General features: G+C 45.1%; 1 protein-coding gene across 1 annotated transcript in view; it reads left to right on the top strand.

Moving 5' to 3' along the window:
- Positions 1-732: 732 nt before the first annotated feature.
- Inos (Inositol-3-phosphate synthase) overlaps positions 733-18421 on the top strand; it is a 121950-nt gene continuing 104261 nt past the window's right edge. The window contains exon 1 of the mRNA XM_075698029.1: positions 733-777. The gene's annotated coding sequence lies outside the window, so the exon portion shown is untranslated. The remainder of the gene's footprint in view (positions 778-18421) is intronic.

The following is an 18421-nucleotide window of genomic DNA, read 5'->3' as shown; positions in this document are numbered from 1 at the left end:
ACTTCCAATTCCATTTTATTAATAACCTGAGAATCCTTGCAGCAACACGCAGTATATATACGTACGTACAAGTCCCAGATACACTTTGGAAAATAAGCATTGGTCACCTTTTAATCTTAATATGTTCATTACATTTGGCTCTGATTAATACTACAGCCAAAGTGGTATCGGAGCATTGACCGAACCTCTTTTGATGGTAGAAAACATCGTGCTATATTTTTGTCATGTGATACGCGGCTCGAGTTAAAAGCGTAATACGAGCTTGTACTGGTGATTGAAACTTGCTCATGAAGAATGAAAGCCGTTGAAGGAGACGAGAGCAGATCGCTCGTTTAAAATAGTCCCTCAACGTACTCAACCATGCGCTCAATGCTCAACTTTTTTTTTCTTTTTTTCAGTGGGACACTTGGAGAGAATTCAAGGCGAGAAGAATGCTTCAAGAACGTCTTACCCGCACGCTAACGCTACATATATGATCAGTGAATTGCCTCATATGGGTGGCCGTGAGTAAGATTGTGGCCTGACACCGTCGCCCGTTAAACACGTGGCCGAGCCCCCTGAAACACGATAAGCGCGCCAGCTCGCGATAGACAGAAAGAAAGAGCGGGAGTCGAAAAACATCGTGCGATGCAACGCTTCCAAATGCGTCAGCACTATGCCCCCTCCTTCCTCTTCTCGACCGCTTCGCAGCGACGGCAGCCGCACGCAGCTTGGACTCTGACACCCAACGACGGCGTCGCGGTGAATAAGCTGTGAGGCGCTCACCCACCCTGCCACGTAAGTTTTCGACAATCTCTGCAGGCGCGTTGGCCGGCGTGCCTTTCTTCACCTGTAGCTGTTCAGAACCTATCGCCGCGGAATCGATATTTCCAAAAAGCTCGAGGGTTCGGTGGCATATTTTAGCGATCGCATGTCGTCTCTAGTTTCTGACTGTCGTCCCCCGCGATCCTACAGAGTCCACGGCTACGTGCCGGAAAGTCAGAATACCCACTGTATTGGGTTTCTCGGCGACGTCAGCTTCCGGACATGTAGAAACTGCCTTGTATCGTTATCTCACTGTATGGACGCAAGTAACTTTGTAAATCATTGATTCGAGAAAAGTGCGGCGCTTTTCTGATGATGCAATTATTTATGAATGAATGGATGAATGAATGAATGAATGAATGAATGAATGAATGAATGAATGAATGAATTTATTTTCCTAAAGAGAAGCAGAAGCTTAACCTGCCCGTGGCATGACGAAGGCTTCTGCTCCTACATCTGTTCAGCTTCGTTGATGAAGCAGTTATCTTTGAAGGTATGAACGAATTTATTTATTTATTTATTTATTTATTTATTTATTTTCCTGAAGAGAAGCGGAAGCTTAAGTCCATATGGCTGACAAGGCGTCCGCTCCTACTACAAAGGAACTTCTTGGGCAAGTTCGTGCTTAGATTTCCTAGGTATACTTTGTGGCGCAAAATACATTTCTTGAAAAGGGACAGGAGAAGACAGTGAAGCGCCAAACTACCAACTGTTAAATGACAGTCAGGCTGTCATTAAACATTTGGTAGTTTGGCAGTGAAGACAGTGAAGCGCCAAACTACCAAATGGTTAATGACAGCCTGACTGTCATTTAACAGTTGGTAGTTTGGCGCTTCACTGTCTTCTTCTGTCCCTTTTCAAGAAATGTATTTTGCGCCACAAAGTATACCTAGCTCCTACTACAATTCGGATTTTCTGATGATGCAATTACTACATCAATAGTTGAATTAATTAATTAATTAATTTTCCTGAAGAGAAGCAGAAGCTTACGGCCATATGTCCTGGCGAAGGCTTCTGCTCCTACAATAATTTACCCTTTCTGATGGTGTAGTTGTCAAGTGAGCATTAAAAAAAAAAAAGAGACCTCAATGAGTCGCATTCGTGTAATCTTGCCGTCATGTTGCACGACATTTAGTTTGAATTTGTGATACTGTACCCTTCGGGCCGTGTTTTCGTAGAAAGCGCTTTCTCTGTGAAGCGATTCTCTCTTTTTTCTTGAGAAACGCTTGGTGGGCGTGGTGCTCGTGGAGTTCGTTAGTGTCGATCGTTCAGAAGTCCCTGCTGAAGAGTCCCGACGTCTGCTCAAACTTGTTCTCACTGGCTGCTCACCAAAGTGCCTGGCGAAATAGCTATCCTGCTACAGCGCAAGAGAAATTTTGGATTCTTCTCCTACCCCACCCCGTTCAGCTGTCTGGTAATGCTGCATTACACAAAATGTTCACTAATGCGACAATCAAGTAATGGGGAGGGGGGGGGCACAGTGCCTTCAGTTCTTGCGCAGTTCAAGCAATGACGCGAAATATTCGTGCAAAATATAGCATTAGATGCGCGCAGAACTGTACGGAACTGATTTAGTCATCTTGATGTCAGCTTTCGCGAAAATAGGCACTAACTTCTTCTAGACCGCTCTGTCGTCCCAGACGGCGAAAAAAAAAACGCGAGCAGAATTTCTCGTATCGCGAGTTCACATGAAAATCCACGACGTAGCATCAACATGCCAACGTAACGAACCATGTTACAGCCTCAGCTCTGTGTTCATGGAAAGAAAATTAGTTTTTAAAGCGAACATATTTTTCGCAAACCTTTTCAGATTTTCCTGATCACGTCGGTTGCTGCTGTTTTAAAACAAATAGCTTACGCGCAGTACAACACGCATACAATTAGTCGGCTTATATATATAGCCATGTGTGCTTGCCCTACGAACAGATGTGCCGGTGGCCAGCTTTGTTCTCCACAAAATTACGCATGGGAAACAAGGAACGGTACCTAAATATTCTAACTGCAACAAATATACGCCTTCGAGGGCACAATTACGTTACTGAAGCGAAGCGTTGTATGTTTTCCTCCCCGAGGGTTTGGCGCGTATGCTCGGTTGGCTTCTCGTCGATTAAGCGGCGAATCTCGGGTGCACTGTTAAGTGAGCTGTTCTTGGAGCTGGTGTAACGAAAAGTGGCGCGATCTCATCATCATCATCATCATCATCATCATCATCAGCCTGGTTACGCCCACTGCAGGGCAAAGGCCTCTCCCATACTTCTCCAACAACCCCGGTCATGTACTAATTGTGGCCATGCCATCCCTGCAAACTTCTTAATCTCATCCGCCCACCTAACTTTCTGCCGCCCCCTGCTACGCTTCCCTTCCCTTGGGATCCAGTCCGTAACCCTTAATGACCATCGGTTATCTTCCCTCCTCATTACATGTCCTGCCCATGCCCATTTCTTTTTCTTGATTTCAACAAAGATGTCATTAACTCGCGTTTGTTCCCTCACCCAATCTGCTCTTTTCTTATCCCTTAACGTTACACCTATCATTCTTCTTTCCATAGCTCGTTGTGTCGTCCTCAATTTGAGTAGAACCCTTTTCGTAAGCCTCCAGGTTTCTGCCCCGTAGGTGAGTACTGGTAAGACACAGCTATTATATACTTTTCTCTTGAGGGATAACGGCAACCTGCTGTTCGTGATTTGGGAATGCCTGCCAAACGCACTCCAGCCCATTCTTATTCCTCTGATTATTTCCGTCTCATGATCCGGATCCGCCGTCACTACCTGCCCTAAGTAGATGTATTCCCTTACGACTTCCAGTGCCTCGCTGCCTATTGTAAATTGCTGTTCTCTCCCGAGACTGTTAAGCATTACTTTAGTTTTCTGCATATTAATTTTTAGACCCGCTCTTCTGCTTTGCCTCTCCAGGTCAGTGAGCATGCATTGCAATTGGTCCCCTGAGTTACTAAGCAAGGCAATATCATCAGCGAATCGCAAGTTACTAAGGTATTCTCCATTAACTTTTATCCCCAATTCTTCCCAATCCAGGTCTCTGAATACCTCCTGTAAACACGCTGTGAATAGCATTGGAGATATCGTATCTCCCTGCCTAACGCCTTTCTTTATTGAGATTTTGTTGCTTGCTTTATGGAGGACTACGGTGGCTGTGGAGCCGTTATAGATATCTAACAGTATTTTTACATATGGCTCCTCTACACCCTGATTCCGTAATGCATCCATGACTGCTGAGGTTTCGACTGAATCAAACGCTTTCTCGTAATCAATGAAAGCTATATATAAGGGTTGGTTATATTCTGCACATTTCTCTATCACTTGATTGATAGTGTGAATATGGTCTATTGTTGAGTAGCCTTTACGGAATCCTGCCTGGTCCTTTGGTTGACAGAAGTCTAAGGTTTTCCTGATTCTATTTGCAATTACCTTAGTAAATACTTTGTAGGCAACGGACAGTAAGCTGATCGGTCTATAATTTTTCAAGTCTTTGGCGTCCCCTTTCTTATGGATTAGGATTATGTTAGCGTTCTTCCAAGATTCCTGTACGCTCGAGGTCATGAGGCATTGCGTATACAGGGTGGCCAGTTTCTCTAGAACAATCTGTCCACCATCCTTCAACAAATCTGCTGTTACCTGATCCTCCCCAGCTGCCTTCCCCCTTTGCATATCTCCTAAGGCTTTCTTTACTTCTTCCGGCGTTACCTTCGGGATTTCGAATTTCTCTAGACTATTTTGTTTGTTTGTTTGTTTGTTTGTTTGTTTATTGGTTTCTTTCCAATACAAGGAAAAAGCGAAGGGAGAGCTAAAGGCTACTAGCCTGACGAGGCCCTCCCTCCGCATACAGTTTCGACAATATTACAAAAGAGATTTGAGAAAAACAGCACACACATTTGTAGTTACACTCTACACAGTTCTATGTCATAGAGGATCTAGTTCATATCACTGCACACAAATATATAAAACAGATTTCTTGTCATAGATGTGACAGAACGGGAAAAAAAACATATGAACGCAAATGCAAAATGTCAATCATCGTAGCGAACATATGAAAAAAGAGAAAAAAAGGCGACATCCAACACACAGTAAAAGAGCACTGTTTTACAGACAAACGCTACATATGGTTTTAAATGAGATGTCACTGGTAGCGAATTTCTTTCTCGATAACCATTGTTTTGAATGTTTTTTTCTTAATCGATTTGTTGAGGTCGACATCATCTGGAAGTTTATTTAGAAGCACCGGAATTTGGTAATTTAAATGTTGTTTTCCATAATTCGTGCGTGTTCGAGGCTTTCTGCGCTCTTGCCTTCGAAGGGCGAGCGTGTGTGTTCCAGCGGGATTGCTAAATGCGTGTAGTTTATGTTTTTGTACATACTGCAATAACTTGAAGCAATAAATTTCATCAGCTCTTAGCAGAGAATACTTTACAAACAGTGGACCTGTTGGCAAGTCTTGTGGGTGTCCTGCATATCTTTCGAGTAGGCGAAGTACACGCTTCTGAAACTTTAGTATTCGGAGGTAGTTTCTACTAGAGGTTGTACCCCAAACCAAAATACAGTAGGAAAGTCTGGAATAAAAGAGAGTATAATAAAGAGAAACTTTAAGCCACAAAGGTATAAGTGAGCTTATTCTATACAAGCAGCCGAGCGATCTACTGAGCTCCAAAGCAAGATTATCAATGTGGGTGTTCCAAGACAAATTTTCTTGGAACCATACTCCCAGAAATTTTTGCTTCACCTCTTGTTTTAACGGAGTGCCCCGAAAGGTAATATGAATATCATTCTTCATTGGCTTGTTAATCGGAGCGAATATAATATATTTGGTTTTATTAGTATTCAACTGTAACCTGTTGGCATGTAACCAGTCAGAAAGTGACTCCATATACTTATTAACAATCTCCTGAAGCTCTGTAAGGGTACGTGCAGTGAAGAAAATATTCGTGTCATCTGCGTACATTATTAGTTTAGGGGAATTATAGATGCTACAGAGATCATTAATATAGACTAAGAATAATAGCGGTCCAAGAATAGAGCCTTGAGGAACACCTTGTTTAATTACTATTTTTGTAGTCGTTCCTTGGTGGACACTTACATATTGAAGCCTATTGCTTAAGTAACTCTCTATCAGTTTAAGGACGACGCCGCGAACACCGTATCTTTTTAGTTTAATTAATAGCACATCATGACACACTGAGTCAAAAGCTTTTCGTAGATCTACAAACAGTCCTAGCGTGTAAAGCCTGTGCTCAAAGTTATGTATAATATCATGCTTGATACTGAGAAGTGCGTCCTCGGTAGATTTTCCTTTTTGAAATCCGAACTGCATGTCACTTATTACCCCATATTTCGCAAAGAATTTTTCTAGTCTTATATTTATGGCCCCTTCAAATACTTTCGATAGAACAGGCAGGACCGAGATTGGCCTATAGTTGCTTATGTCTCCTTCAGCACCACCCTTGTGAATAGGACAGATGCGGGCTATCTTGAGCGAGTCAGGGAAGATTCCAGTCTCAAACATTTTATTTATTATGTCTGCTAGGATGGGGGATAGGATTTCAGACACATGTTTAATTGGCATTGCTTTAATTTCATCAGAACCAGAAGCAACATCATTTCTAATCCCATTGATAAGTTTGTTGATTTCGTGAGGAGTTACTGGTGCGAGAACCATAGAGTTCACTATCGTAACGCTGTTATCAACCAAGTTATGCTCTTCATCATTTTCCTGCTCGTACACTGCGCTCGTGGCAAAATAGGCGTTAAGGGCGGTGGCCGCTTCAAGACCGGTTAGTGTGCCTGTAGGTGTGACTATTTTTAGTACGGTACATTGTTCTTTCTTCCCAGTTAGATTTTTTACTTCATTCCATATTTTCCTAGGATCCTTACCTATTTTGGCAAAAACCTGTTCATAATATTCTACCTTAGCATTTTTAATTTCACTGCTCAGTTTATTTCTATACTGTTTGAAAGTGATTAGGGCATCTTCTCCTCGCGTTTTTAAAAACATATGGAACAAACGGTTCTTTTTTGTTATTTTCTTTAATAAGGAGTTGTTAATCCAGGGCTTCCGTATTCTTTTACATCTTGGCCTACTCAGTTCCGTTGGAAATGCTTGATTGTAGCATGCAATAAGTTTATCAAGAAAAATATTGTACGCCTTACTAGGGTCGTCTTCTTTTAGTACGCATGCCCAATCAACGGTAGCAACCAGAACGTAAAAGAGTTTCAATGACTGATCATTTATCCTGCGGATGATCTTCTTTGGTACATGACTACGTTTACCACACAAAGAGGGGATAAGACAAAAAGCTGGAAGGTGATCACTAATTCCTAGCGTCAGCAATCCAGCAGCACAATTCGGTGGGTGTATGTTCGTAATACATACATCAAGCAAAGTTGCAATATTGGGTGTCACTCTTGTTGCTTCGACGATAGTGTTTACGCATGCGTAAGATGTGACTAATTCTGTCAGTTGTCTTGAAGGGGCATCATGCGATAGCATAGCTATGTTGACGTCACCCATTATCACGAAAGACAGACCAGTACAAGTAAGGTGTCGCAGTAGATTGTCTAGGAACTCGAAGAAATTTGTTTTGTTACCTGCGGGTGGCCTATAGATAACGGCAGCTACATTATTTTCCACATGTATGGTAAGGCACTCAACATCATTGTTAACGACCGAAAAATCACGCAAAACTTCATGAGACATAGGTCGTTTGATGTACGCGGCTACGCCACCGCCCCTTCCATGCGACCTAACAGCACCTTGATAAGCATAGTTTTGAAAGAATGGGGGTTGTTCTTCAACTCTTAACCACGTTTCTGTGAATAACATCAAATTAAATTCAACGGTCAATGAAGTGAAGAAGTCGCGTAATTCTTCTTGTTTGTTTCTTATACTGCGCACGTTCAAGTGGAACACTCGCAATTGGTTCTGAGTAGTCTCTGCCAAAGAATTGAAGGCGTTTATAGTATAGTAGTGAGAAGAGTTTAAAGCTGCCATATTCTTGCTTGTTGCTATTTCTGGCATGTGGTTAATCACTTCACTTAGTTTCGCGGGACATTTTTTCCAGGTCACTCGTAGCGTTTATCCGCAAAGTTGCAGACTGTTCGTCCCTTCGAGCAAAGATTTTGCCACCGTTTGTCCACACAAACTTCCAGCCTACTTCACGCTTTTTCTTTGTCGCCGCACCGAGAAGCTGCTTACCATGACGGGTAAGATGCTCATTCACGTAGACTGGCTTAGATTCTTCAAAACCCAGTTTTGTAGTGTTAATCCGGATTTTTCTGGCCTTCTGAAGGACAGCATTGCGTTTTGTGCGTCGGACAAAACGAACGATGATATTTGTCTCATCATGTCTTGCAGTCGGCACTCTGTGGCATGCATCAATGTCGGCATCGGTAATTTCTTCATCCACAAGCGCACCAATCTTTTTAATTATGATCACTGGCTCGCCATCAAGTGGCACTCCCTTAATTTCGAGGTTATTTCCCCTCTGGTATTGCTCCAGCTCCTCGATGCGGCGTGACAGTCGCGCGTTGTCAGCTTTAAGATCTTTATTTTCTTGAAGCAAATTATGAATGTCATCTCTTAGTGTCCTTAGGTCCTGAATGTCTTCTTTCAGTGTCTTTACATCTTGCAAGCTATCTTTGATTGCCCTGAGCTCAGCTCTCAGCTCCCGCCGCAAGTCCTCAATCGCTTTAGCCGTTTCCCCTGGCATAATAAATCGATGCAAAAGTAAACAAAGATTTACAACAAGTAAATCAGCAGCAGACTAGGCCACATGTACATTCGGCAGGTGCGTTCGGCAGCGGTGCACTGGTATTGTTTTGGAATAGCAAAGGACAATGCTTACCTGCAAAGAGCAGATATGAATCTCAGTGACGTTGAACACAGGTGCACCGCTGCCGAACTGCCGTGAGGTAGGATTCGGCGATCCCTTTTAAGCCCAGCAGAAGATGCTTGCAGCCCTCTGTCGTCGCAAAACCAATGCTTGCGGTTAACAGCCGATGTCTGGGGGGCGTCAGTCTTGCCTTCACGTCGATCCCAGCAGTGCGGTCTGTGCTGGCCGATAGCAATCTTCTACGGCTTCTGCGATGAAAGAACTGCAAAGAGCAGATATGAATCTCAGTGACGTTGAACACAGGTGCACCGCTGCCGAACTGCCGTGAGGTAGGATTCGGCGATCCCTTTTAAGCCCAGCAGAAGATGCTTGCAGCCCTCTGTCGTCGCAAAACCAATGCTTGCGGTTAACAGCCGATGTCTGGGGGGCGTCAGTCTTGCCTTCACGTCGATCCCAGCAGTGCGGTCTGTGCTGGCCGATAGCAATCTTCTACGGCTTCTGCGATGAAAGAACTGCAAAGAGCAGATATGAATCTCAGTGACGTTGAACACAGGTGCACCGCTGCCGAACTCTTCCATTATCGTCGTGGGTGCCACTGGTACTGTATAAATCTCTATAGAACTCCTCAGCCACTTGAACTATCTCATCCATATTAGTAATGATATTGCCGGCTTTGTCTCTTAACGCATACATCTGATTCTTGCCAATTCCTAGTTTCTTCTTCACTGTTTTTAGGCTTCCTCCGCTCCTGAGAGCATGTTCAATTCTATCCATATTATACTTCCTTATGTCAGCTGTCTTACGCTTGTTGATTAACTTCGAAAGTTCTGCCAGTTCTATTCTAGCTGTAGGGTTAGATGCTTTCATACATTGGCGTTTCTTGATCAGATCTTTCGTCTCCTGCGATAGTTTGCTGGTATCCTGCCTAACGGAGTTACCACCGACTTCCATTGCACACTCCTTAATGATGCCCACAAGATTGTCGTTCATTGCTTCAACACTAAGGTCCTCTTCCTGAGTTAAAGCTGAATACCTGTTCTGTAGCTTGATCTGGAATTCCTCTATTTTCCCTCTTACCGCTAACTCATTGATCGGCTTCTTATGTACCAGTTTCTTCCGTTCCCTCCTCAGGTCTAGGCTAATTCGAGTTCTTACCATCCTGTGGTCACTGCAGCGCACCTTGCCGATCTCGGAGGCAGTGTAATCCGCGGTCGCGTAGATCACGTGGTTCGCGTGGTGTGTGTGTGTGGGGCGGGGGGGGGGGGGGGGGTGTCTGCGTATTCCTGTCTTTGCGTGCGCGTTGCTGCAAAGCCAAGTGAAACGAAACTTGTGGGATGGGAAGAGCACATAAAACAGTTCCTTGTGCGCGCTTGAACATAAAATCAAATTGCGTGGATCATATGTATCTGTTTTCATATAATTTAGTTACAACCTTTCACCAGAGCTTTGCTTAAAGTAGAAAGTATCTGTACTAGAAAGTATGAAGGTGGCATTTTTTATGACTTTGACAACCTATAAGTTCGCTTCAAGTTAGCCTGAAACGACATATAGCTTACGACACACTATGGATATAGAATCGGTTCCGTCTGCTGTACTTTACCGTGCAAGTTGCTGTTAATTCGCTAATTAGGGCCTAAACAAAGAAGACCCGGTCTTAGATATCATAAAAATGTTAATTACAGGAAAAAAAGATTTGGATTTTTGAAATTATCTAGTAAAAATACCTTTATTTACCCATGATTTTCCTTGTGATATCGGTTTTTTTTATCCAGTGCCTATAAACTTTGCGACAGATTCTTATGGCGAGTGAATATATTTTGCAGCACAAAATAACGCGTTCATACTTGCTCACGAGACTCTCTCCACAAAAGCTCAGAGCGCTGTCATTCTTTCCTATCCCGTGCAAGAAAATTTTGAATATGCAAAATTTTTCTTGTAAGACAGCAAACCATGCCACACAACTATGTGCATTCCACGAGGGTGTGCGGATTCTAGAGAACGAAAGTGCAACGATCCTTCACCGAAAGCAGCATGAAACAACTGTGACATTTAATGAAAGCAGTTGGGATACTTGGCGCACTTTAGAATGCTGAGACAAATGCAAGCACAAAAAAATGACAGTGGACGAGAAGAAACGACACAATAGCGCTCTGTCTCTTCTTGTCCGTTGTTCTTATCGTGTTTAATTTTTGCCTTAGCCTTCGACAAATGCGAGTGTTAATCTCGCCTGAGTGGCCGTCGACAGTGCCGATATTAAAGGCGTGAGGCACATTACAGGGGACGCATTCTGGGGCGGTCGCTTTCGTCGATATCACTTTCAGTGCGCGCTTATTGGCTGGTTGAGCAAAACCGGATAAGCTGATTGGCTGGTCGAGCACTACATGCGAAAGCGATAGCATCGCCGAAAATTATCGTCCGAAAATACGTCCCCGGATCAACCGGCAAAGGTCACGACATTACGAAGACTTTGCATGAGCAGCGCACATACACTGATAAGAGGGATTCGTCTTTCTAGGCGCGTTTACAATATTGATGTAGTAAGATGGCTGATACTGCAAACGCGTTATGCGCGAACAGAAACATGCTAACAATGACAGCGTGGCCAAAGCAAGAAACATTCAATAAGATGGCAAAAAATATAATAACATGTTGCAAATTAAGTGCCACATGTTTCGATGGTTTGTAATGACGTCATCGTGGCCGTCATCTTTGGGTACTAGCACGTCAACAAGCTGCATAAACAAGGAACGTAACAGCACGACCAGGCGCATCTCGCGCTCAACTACAAGCCGATAACAGTGACCGGCCGGCGAAAAACGATCACCGTCAAAAAGCAAAACAATGTATGCGTGATAATATGGGGTACAGACGGCATGGCTGCCATATCCGCGTGTTAGCACAGTGAGAAGTTGTGCCCGTGATGTCACGAGAAGACTATCTACCGCGACATTTACTTGGGCGTCAGAGGCCGAATTCACAAAGCTTTTAGCTGAAAAGACCCTTCATTGGACGGCCTCTATCTGTAATGGCATGTTGGGCATTAGTGTTGTTTGACGTCTATTTCTACGAACCGCCTCAGCGTATCCCCATAATATTTTGTGGGTACCGACTGTAGCGTTTTCGAAAGAAGTCTGTATGCTGTACACCCCCATGCATGCACATATAACAGGCCCTCTACAGTTGAATTGCAATTCCGCACAGACTGACGGAGCAACTAGCGTTAATTGTTTATGGCGCAGTCCTCCCCCTGTGTAACACCTCAAGCAACGAAATGAAAGAAAAGCAGATTTTATCTTCTGACCATAACGATATTTTCAACTGAAAAGCTTGCTTTCCAAAGAGCCAATAGGAGCCCATATGGGCTATTATTGTATAGTGAATCATTATATAGTTGAAGCCCGAGTTCACTTCCACGTCCTTTAACGTAAACAATAATAGCGGCAAAAAGGCCGACCCAAGAAAGACGGGAATAGAGGTGGAGGGAGTTCCATATAGTGTACACGCTAGAGTGTACTAGAATACTTTAGTACACTAGTGCAACGCTGAGGTATACTACACATGCAAGATGCGGGATGTAAGACGTGATAAAAGCTACTTGAAAGTAGTGCCGTCTTCCGCACACTGAAGAATCACTCAGGGTCCTAAGGGCATGCATATTTTATCACTTCTTACAGTTTAGCGCCGTTTACACGCTAATACTTCCTCAGGCTGAGATGCTCGAGCATGCAATTACGAGTATCATATATTTGTTAAAAATGTTCAGAAACATGCAATTTTATTCTTGGTGGCTAAAATTTGTGCGTAGTCAAGAAACGAAGTTCTTCGCATGCCTGGTGAAGCGCGTAATGTTTCTCTTTTTTAATGTAAATCAGAAATCGTGCACGTAGTTATTCAGCTGTTTTTTCTTATTTTCTATAGAGTGCCTGCAACAAATGACAGAAGCGAGAAGTATGTCCAAAAATCATTGTGCCGACCATGGGCTTCAACAAACCGATCAAAATTTGACATTTTCTCAGCGTTACAGGATTACCGTGTTGTATTTTACGTTGCAAACTATCGGTATTCAAATCCTTCTAATGCGTTTTCATCACGAAGCCACGCTTGTTCATATTTAACTTTAATTGTTTGTCGATATGTTATGGCGTGACCGTCGATCGTTTCTCTTTTTTTTTACTTCACATTATCTTGTTCCAGCCACAGTGTAAACTGTGTAATTCACGTGCTCCTGCTAGAAAATGGGCTGTGTTCTCTGACTCAAAACCGGAATTACAGTGCACGCAGTCAGTTCTCTGAAGAGGATGTCATGAACAGTTGCCATACGAAATCATGAAACTTCACCATCACGTCCAACAAAAAGGTCACGAGATTGTTTTTCAGTTCGTACCTGGCCATTGTGGAATTAGCGGCAATGATTCCGCCGATAACGCTGCTCGCACATCACTTCAAGAAGAGCCCAGCGTTCCAATTACGCTTTCGAGGACAGACGCCGCAAGGCAGCTTCGACACCTGGCACGCAGTATCTCACTGATCGAGTGGAACTCGCCAAACTTAGGACTTACAGGACTGCATCGATTAAAGCCCTCCCTGCAACTCCGACCTCCACTCGGACTTCCTCGTGAAGCTACGCTTCTCTGTCGCCTTTGGTTAGGAGCTGCCTTCACAAAGGCATACACTACATTAATTGGAGTGACCGACAGTGCAGCATGCGAGGTCTGCTGCACCGAAGAAAATATCGACCACCTGCTGTGCCACTGTCCACGATATGCCCCAGAAAGACAAGAACTTGCTAATGCTCTCCAAAAACTGGGCAATTTGCCGCTTTCTGTGCAGGTGCTGCTGAAACACTGCCCCCATCGCTCGTCGGTCCATAAAGCGCTGAAGGCGCTTTTGTGTTTCTTGAGGACGCCGGGCTTGTGTGAACGTCTGTGACTATTAATGCAATTTCTATTAGACCACAGGCGTCAGCGAACTCACCGATCATTTCCATCTTTCCTTCCCTCCTCTCTCTCCCGGCGAGTAGACATGGAATCTGAAGACTGTCCAGGAGCAAATCACCATCGTCGACTCCGTTGCGATACCACGCCCATGCTCGCAATAACCGGCAGTAACTCCGCTTCTGAAGAAACTGGTTTGGGGTCTGTGGAAAGAAATGAACCGGCGACACCTAGTTCATTAGTCGTTGCCCCCCCCCTCCCTTTCTTCTTCACTCAGGCTGCCAGGTGAAGGGGTGGCTGAGGGCATTTCGTGGAAGCTTGTAACAGCTGGTTTACACGCTGTCTTGATGGCTAGATAAGTGCCAAGAGAAGGGTGGTGATTAGACTCGTCTAATTAACTGCGCCTATAAATTCTTTATCGTGGTTCCCTCTCGGCAGGAAGGGCCTAGTGGGTCCGGCAGGAATGGCAATCTGGTGAAAGGCCAAGGGGCGGTGATCCAGTAGGAGCCAGATGGTAGGGACAGGTCGAGTAGCCGACAGTGGTTTGGATAGCCGTGAGGTTATCCGTCTTTGCAGAAAATCCTATAGTCTCGCCGAGAGCCCCGACGAGTCGAGATACTCGACGACTACGCTATGATCCCTGTATCGTTTACAATGTTTTACCCCTCTCTCTGTCTCTCTCGTGGTCAGCTCTCGACAAGACATAAATAGGTGGTTAACTTAATTACATCACCAGCGATACGTACAAAACATGTTTCTAAAAAAAATACTCTGAGTTCGTGACCCCGGCCCAGCTCGTCTGCATTCTGATTCCGGCCAAATGTGACCATCTCATTCGTCTCCCGTTTCTTTCCAACATTTGCTTCAGTCATGCAAGAAGGTCATGGACGCGCTCTACCATGAATTTAGCGCCTTGAATATTGCATCCTAGCTTTCGGATCGCCCCCCCCCCCACCCCATTCCATGCAAAACCATTCTTTCTCCGAGGTGCTAAACGCCTCTTTTCGCGCTGTCACTTTCCGACTGAGGTACCGCACAGGATGTGCTTCACCTCTTTCGTTAATTTGGGTCAAGGACGACACCTTGATCACGGTTGCTGGCTTCACACCAGGGACTGCATTCTCTGCAGAAGTCTGGCGAGACAAGTGTAGGCCGTGAAACAAAGCTTCCTTCTCTAGCAATCTACATTTTCCGGATAAGTTCCGCTGATCTTCAACTTTCGTGCGACTCACGCACTTATAGGACGCTATAACGTAAAACTATTCCAAACTTTTCTGTTCCAATTCTGCTATCAGCCCTCCACGATTGGTCAAAAACTTTTTTCGAACACCCCCACTTCACCTGTCTGTCACGCGACGTCACGAAAACTGCGATAGCTCCCCATCTGATATGATGTGTACACACTGATTATGCATGATATGAAAGAAAAAAGAAAAACAGTTATTTCTGATTCGAACCATTTTCGCCATTAGCCCTCGGCTATTGGTAAAAAGTTTTCGGGCTGCACCCACTTCACCTGCCTGTCACGCAACGTCACAAAATCGCACAAACTCAGCGCGTCAAAGTGACGTGTGCGCGATAAAGATGTATTAATATGCCGAACAAAACTGAATTTTCTTCGGAATAGCCGCAGGCTGCCCCGTTCCGAAAGGAATAAAAGATTTAGATGGCTGCCGCCGATCGCTGAGACGCTGGCTACTCGCACCTGCCGGAGAGCATGGGTGTATTTGCGTATAATAAAACTTCTTGCGTGGCCGTGTAACGTTTTCGAGCACTTTCGGCACCACGTTTACCACCTCATTCTGCCAACTCTTCTTTGCTGAGGGTCAGTTTTAGCGTCATTCTTAAGCTTCCGTTGCATGCCGCCGCGATTTTCGACCAGCCACCACAAGCTCAGTAAGGGAAAGCCGACCAATCGCAGACGCCGGCAGCACCCTCTTCATCCGGTCATCGATTTTTCGTGCACTGGCTCTGCCCCAGCGGACAGCGGATTCCTCTCCACTTGAGCGTTCTCATCGCCTCTTGACAGCCAATTAAATACGACAAGCCGCTCAGTGTAGGCAATGTTATTCGTTTTTCAAGCAAACAAAAGTGACCTCCTATGAACGAGGAGAGTGTTTGATTGGGCTGTACAGACAACCCTGTGGGTGACCACCCGGTGTTTGCGTCGGTGGTTACGCAAATTTGACGTCAGGAGATTGGAATAGAAACATATTGGAATAGTTTTACGTTATAGGGCCCATAGTGTCTTTCTCCTGTCCACAAAGGACCCACACTAATGAAAGAACCAAAAAATGTTGCTTAAACTACGCACTTGAAATTTCACGAAGATCCGAGCTAAATTCTATCTACTATGCACGCTCTAATCGATTCTCAATGCTGCTGTCTGATGAATACACGTGCGAGACAGGCACCAACGCTTGACTACTTTGTGTCCGAGCGTGACACACCTCAAAGACACAGTATTAGCATTTTCCAAATCGGGCGGTTACCAGCGGCTCCGCTAAATAACGCGTCTTTCTGCCAAAGAAAAAAGAATTTCACGACCGCTTACGAAAAGCGAACTGATACTTGAGCGTGCCACTGCAGGTTTAAACTAACCTAGACTTGGCGATGCAACCGTATTAAAAAATGAATCCTATATGCTAAACCAAAAACGACATATCGAAAAACAAAGTTCCCAACTTTACGCGTGCGAAAACCGTCTCCTTAAACCGTACTCGAGGTGGGCGCTGTCTGAAAGCTCCTGTCAAACTTGTCAACTCTGGAATACAAATGGCACGTATGCCATTCCCCTCGCTGCAGAGCCCCGATACCTTTCGTATTGTCCACCTGTCTTTTTGGTATTGCCCTCGGAATGCACTGTTTGGTATGACCATGTCGCGTCGCCTGACCGCCGCGTTCTCCCCTGTCAAATAGGCTACACCTCGAAAAGAGCTAAACGAGGGGAATATAATTGTCCCCTGGCTTTTGCCCTCCTCCGCGCCGAACGTCGCTTTCTTTTCAACCTCGTCTGACGACTCGGACGCGCTCGGACTCGGAACATAGCAACCGACAAACGCGCTTTTCTAAATCTTTCTCTGCTCTCTCCACAGGGTTTAGCGGCTTTAGATTTACTCGGCCGCGTTTCCTCTACCGCAATTCTGAATTTGCGACGCCTCTTTCTCGTGGCACTGCTTTTGCTGCGCCGTTCAGAGTGCCTTTTTTTTTCATTCGCGGCTCCTCGGCCTGACCAACTTCTTGAATTTCGATCGGGGAAATCAGAAAGATGTCCTCTTCCGACTTAACTATGCCTCCAGAGCTAGCTGTTTCATCTTCCTTCTTCGCACTCAGGTCTTCGTCGTAGTTCAGCGCCTGACTCTCTTCCCTACTTTCGGGAAGGCAAGATTTCCACCTCCGGCTGAATCACGTCTCCCGAACTAGTTACTTCAACCTCCCTCTCCGCACAGTGTTCCGCGTCGCAACACAATGGCTGTTTCTCCTTCTCCGGCTTCATTACGCCTCCCGAGCTACCTATTTCGTCCTCTTTCTTCGCACTGTGTTCCGTGTCGTAACACAGCGCCTGATGCTCTTTCTAAATTTCTGTCGAGGAAATCGGAAGCATTTCCTCCTCCGGCTTAACTACGCCTCCCGAGCTTGCGCTTTCATCCTCTTTCTTCGCACTGTGTTCCACGTCGTAACACAGCGCCAGACCTTCTTCCTGAATTTCAGTCGAAGAAATCGGTTCCTCCCGACATCCCGAGCTTGGATTTTGAGCGCAAACTCACCTTCACTAATCTGTACTTGTCTGCCTCGGCCTCGCTGAGCCGGACTACGACCTGCGCGACTTCTCCCGGCATCAACTTAAACGACCGCTCCGGCCATGTGTCCTGGTGAAATGACCGCTTCTCACGAATCCGTTCGAAATTACTCAGGTAGGGACCGATGTCATCGCCTGCTTTGTACGGCTGAAGCAAACTCGTCATTTTCACGCTTTCTGTTTGTGGCGACGCCCTGCGCCTTAATCTCACAATTTCTATACTCCGCTTCATACATCAAGTGCAACGCTGTGGGAGCTACGCAAGAAGTCCCGTCACCAAAATGTATCACTCCGCGCATTTCCGTCTGTGCTTCACTGAGCGCCAGCGGCGTTTGCTCGCGCGAGCATGCACGTGAGGCTGCCGCGACGGGCTGCAATTAAGAAATAACAAAAAGCAAATTGATTTAAAACAACGTGTTAGCAGCCGCATAAGTACGTCGATTATTTCTAAGCTTAAATCTTTTTTTCATTCAGAACTGAGCTTATATAAAGAAAATTTTTGCAAAAATCGGCTCAAGAAACACCAAACCGCTTCTAAGTGCGAACGCAGCCACTGAAAAAGGTATCTCGATAGCCTCCACGGCGTTGCACATGATGTATGAAACGGAGTATAGTCTTATTTCCGTTACCTCAATTTCATGCTGCCTTCGTTCACTCTCAACCTCAATTTCTTCCTGCCTTCGTTTCTCTTGCTCCATTTTCTCTCGCTCTTTTTCTTCCTTTTCACGACATATCTTTTCCCAAACATCCGTGAGCTCGTCCTCCTTGAAACCCACTTTGTCAATCGCAGTACGAATTTCGGCTTTCCTCAATGTATGAGTAATGTCCATACCGAGCTCTGCTGCTAAGAGCAACAGCTCCTCTTTCTTCAACACTGTAAAAATCCATACTTTTCGAGAGCTGACCACTACTTTCCCTGTATTGACCGCACACCCGGTGGCGATCAACTACAGCTAATTGCCCGATAGAACCCTGTCCTTATCGTCCAGCAAAACGTAGTCGCTCAAGCACTCACCTAAAGTCGAGCTTGCGAAGGTCGTGTCT

The sequence above is a fragment of the Dermacentor variabilis genome, chromosome 1, assembly GCF_050947875.1.
Source record: "Dermacentor variabilis isolate Ectoservices chromosome 1, ASM5094787v1, whole genome shotgun sequence".
In the NCBI taxonomy this organism is placed as follows: Eukaryota; Metazoa; Arthropoda; class Arachnida; order Ixodida; family Ixodidae; genus Dermacentor; species Dermacentor variabilis.
The sequence above is the reverse complement of the archived record's forward strand: the minus strand, read 5'-3'. Positions and strand labels throughout refer to the sequence as shown.